At 45.1% G+C, this 4,451-nt stretch overlaps 1 protein-coding gene across 2 annotated transcripts in view; it reads right to left on the reverse strand.

Annotated features, from left to right (window-relative positions):
* The window catches only part of JMJD1C (jumonji domain containing 1C), a 218,988-nt gene that overhangs the window by 160,536 nt on the left and 54,001 nt on the right, over nucleotides 1–4,451 (reverse strand). The window lies entirely within an intron of this gene.

A 4,451-nucleotide genomic window follows, 5' to 3' on the forward strand; every position in this document is an offset into this window, starting at 1 on the left:
GGGGGGGGGGGGGGGGGGGGGGGGGGGGCGGGGAGGAGAGCAGAACATGGCGGGCCTCGGTAACTCAGCGTTGGCAGCAGGTGGCAGTGGAGGTGCTGCTGGACCAAATGGGCCCTGACAAGAGCAGTACCGCAGCGGGATGGAGGAGCAGGTGAGTGGGCACCTGATGGCCCTCCGATGGTGACCAGCGACTGGCAGGCCCTGATCACCTGATCGGGGCCAGGCCCCAGGCTGGAATGGGAAATTGGGGGTGGGTGGCAGCGACCAAACTCCTGCGGCACCCAGGAGGGGGTCTGCGATCTCTTTCCAGCTACCTGGGGGTCAGGGGGAAGGGGATGGAGGTACATTGAGAATGTTGGGTGTCCGCCGAACTTGCTCTCACTCCCTCTGTTACCCTCCTCCAGGACGCCAGGGCTCACATGCCAGGGAAGTCCCCATGCTCAGGTGCTGGGCACCTGTGAGGAGCCCGACCCCCACCCACACAGCCTCTTCTGGGTGAGCCGGGCTGTAGCCGCCAGGACCACAGGGTCTGGTCGGGCTCCCTATGGGTTCGCACAGGAGCTGGTCTGCTAGGCCAGCCAGGAGAGAGCGTGCTGCCCGCCCGGCTTCCGTGTAGCACCGCTGGGCGGCCCAGAGGTCCACGCTGCGCCCCGGCTCATGGTGTCTGGCCACGCTCACCACATCTCCACATGGGGACTCTGGCGCCGTGACTCAGGTGGAGGGGGCACGTGAGGGTTTGGGGGCCCAGGTGCAGTCCAGAGCCCAGTGATGAGCTGGGACCTGCCCTTCCACGCCAGACACTCACTCTTTGATCACCCGTCAGGCCTAGGGACCACATCCATGCATGAATTTTGTGCACCAGGCCTCTAGTATGTGTCATAATTACTCACAAGTTTTAACCAATTTTTGAGTTAATGTTTATAAAATAAAAAAGCATGCTAGTCATGGTTTTAAAAACTACACATTAACCATTCTACATACTCATTCAACAAATAATTTTTAATACCAATCATGGATAAAATTATCTTCTTTATTTTGTTAAAGTATTCACAGTATCCTATCAAAAAAATCACCTTTTGTCTTTCCATATTATATTTTTCTTTTAAAAATGCCATTAATTCAATTAATTGCATCTCCTCCCTCCCTATCTTTTCTTTTTAAATACTTATCTCCTCATACTTTTAAAATGTTAACTAAAAAGAAAAATTCAGAAGTAGTATAATTATTAGCAAATAAAACTATCCTTGTAAATAATTAATTTATGTTTTAAAAATCTGAAAGTAAATACCCTGACAATACTTATACCAAACTAGAGGCCCGGTGCACGAAATCCGTGCACAGTTAGTGTCCCTCAGGCCAGCCTGCGCCCTCTTGCAGTCTGGGACTCCTCAGGGGATGTTCGCCTAAGCCGGAAGTCGGACATCCCTCTTGCAGTCCGGGACCCCTTGGGGGATGTCCGCCTAAGCTGGCAGTTGGACATCCTTATCGCAATTCGGGATCCCTTGCTCCTTACCGCCCACCTGCTTGCTCCTTACTGCTCAACTCACTGCTCCTTAGCAGCAGGCTCCTTACCGCTTGGCTCCTTAGTGCTGCTGTGGAGGTGGGAGAGGCTCCCGCCACCACTGCTACACTCAGTAGCAGTGAGCCCAGCTTCTGGCTGAGCAGCGCTCCCCCTGTGGGAGCACACTGACCAGTCGTTTCACCGTTACGGTCGCTTAGGCTTTTATTATATAGATACCTGAAATAAGTTTTAATGGCTTTTAAAATATTTCTTTAATATTAATGTAAGAACATTTTTTATTCATATATATTGCATACCTATTACATGCTAAACAATGTCAGAAAACTGAGATAACAATGGTTAAACAGATGTGGCTTTTTTCCTCATACAATTAATGATCTTATTAATTTAGCATGTTTCTTTTATAAAACTGAGATTTTATTATAACCTAATATATTTTCCTAAATGGAACATTTCCTGATACGAAGTAATTTTACCTATTATCTGAACATATAATTTCACATTAAATAGCTGCTATTATCTACAATCCAAGGAAATTATATGCTATTAAATGCTTTATAAGAAGCAGTTATAAAGTATCCTCTTATCCTATTATTCACCTACAAAGTTTCACTTGGCAAAGTTGTTCCACACTGCACACAAACCAGTCAACTTTTAGTATCCTTTAATTCAATTTATGCTTCCCCTAATGCACATAATAAATTACTAGGAGACTAAATATGCTGAAAGACTACTAACAAAAAGACACATAAAAGCCTTTATGTTCTCTCTCCCTCTTTTAACATGGCAGCCTCAGCAAAAAAAAGATATACGACAGAGAAGACGAAGTCCTTAACAGACTTTCTGGCTAAGGATGGAGGGACTGGTGGAGGAAGCACATCTGTCCCCAAACCAGTCAGCAGGGCTCATGAAACAGCAACCTGGAAGGAGATGTTTCAACCACTTGGCACAATAATAATAATGGAGGTACAGAGCACCTCCAATAGACTGTTCTATCTTTCCCACTGTTTCACAGGCTGCTCAAGAACTCAATATTGACAGGAGCTGTTTCCCAAATTGCCACCCCACACTGCTTTTCTAGGGCACCTGCCCTATAATGTGACAGAAGAATCCATTAAGGAATTCATTAGGGGATTAAATACCAGTGTGGTCTGTTTACCAAGTGAACCCAGCAATCCAGCAAGGTTGAAAGGTTTTGGTTACATTGAATTTGAGGACCTGGATTCCTTGTTCAATGCCCTGAGTCTCAATGAAGAGTCTCTAAATAACAGGAGAATTCGAGTGGACATCGCTGATTAAACACACGATAAAGACAGGGATGATGGTTCTTTTGGCTGAGATCGAAATTGAGATTCTGACTAAATAGATACACACTGGAGGGGCTGTCCTGCTACAGACAGCTTTGATATTTACCCACCTAGAAGAGATGATGACAGCTTTGTAGACAAGTATCGAGATCATTATGATTGAGACCTATACTCTGATAGGTACTGGTACAGTTTTCATTATGGCCCAAGCCAGAAAATGGATCCATACAGGGGCCAGGATTACTATCATGATAGAGGCAGCAGAGACTATAATAGAGGCTATGATTCCAAGATAGGCAGTGGCAGAAGAACATTTGGTAGTGGGTACTGTAGAGATGATCACAACAGAGGAGGCGGGGACTGCTATGAAGACAAATATGACAGATACAATGATTATTCTTGGAATGATTACAGGTGTGATAATAGTGTTCCCCCAAAGACCCAAATTGAATCTAAAGCCTCAGAACACTCCTAAAGAAGATGATTCCTCTGCTAGCACCTTTTAGTCCTGTCGAGCAGCATCTATCTTTGGAGGGGCAAAGCCTGTTGAAAAAGCTGCTAGACAATGAGAAGTAGAGGAGCAGCTACGGAAAGAATGGAAGAAACTGCAGTGTTAGCTGAATGAGCCTAAACTAGAACCGTGGACTTGAGAGAGACACACAAGATGGCTAAGTGAATTAACTCAGGAACAGGAACAGGAAAAGTTAAGGATAGGAAGTGAGTCATCACAGACTGGGACCTCAGCCACATCAGGCAGAAATTTGAAGAAGGAAGGAGTGTGAGAAATCTTTAGAAAATGAAACACTCAATAAGGAAGAAGACTGTCACTCTCCAACTTCTAAGCTTCCCAAACCTGAAAAGCCCTTAAAGGTAAAGCCAGCTCCTCCACCAAAGGAGAATGCTTGGGTGAAGCAAGGTCTAACCCTCCTGCTTGATCTCAGAGCTCAGACACAGAGCAGCAATCCCCTACAAGTGGTGGGGGAAAAATTGTTCCAGCTCAACCATCTGAGGAAGGACCACTAAGGAAAGCATATGAAAATACAGTGGATGGAGTATCCCGAAAGGCAAAAGCAGGAAGTCCAGTCTTCATACAGGAGATGGAAGGAACAAAGACCACTGGAAGGAATCAGATAGCAAAGACACAAAAAGGATCAAGACTCCCATTCTGCACCTGAGTAAATCCAGCCTCCTTCATTTCTGCAAGCAAGTATGCTACTCTCTCCATTGATGGTGAAGATGAAAACTAGGGAGATGACACCAAACAGACCTTTACATCCTGAGCTTTCTTGGAGGCTCTCTCCACCTGGATCATTCAAGAGCAAACAAAACTGACAAGATAAATAAAACTCCCCACCTTCAGGAAAGCTTCTTAACTTAAAAATAAATAATAAAAGATAAACAATCCAATCAAAAAATGGGCAAAGGACTTAAATAGAAACTTTTTGAAAGGGGACATAAGGAAGGCCGAGAGACATTATGAAATCGTGCTCAAAGTCACTAATCATTCAAGAGATGCAAATCAAAACAACAATGAGGTACCATCTCACACCTGTCAGAATGGCTATCATCAACAAATCAACCAACGACAAGTGCTGGAGAGGATGTGGAGAAAAAGGAACCCT

Source organism: Myotis brandtii, unplaced genomic scaffold (genome assembly GCF_000412655.1).
Source record: "Myotis brandtii unplaced genomic scaffold, ASM41265v1 scaffold196, whole genome shotgun sequence".
Classification (NCBI taxonomy): Eukaryota; Metazoa; Chordata; class Mammalia; order Chiroptera; family Vespertilionidae; genus Myotis; species Myotis brandtii.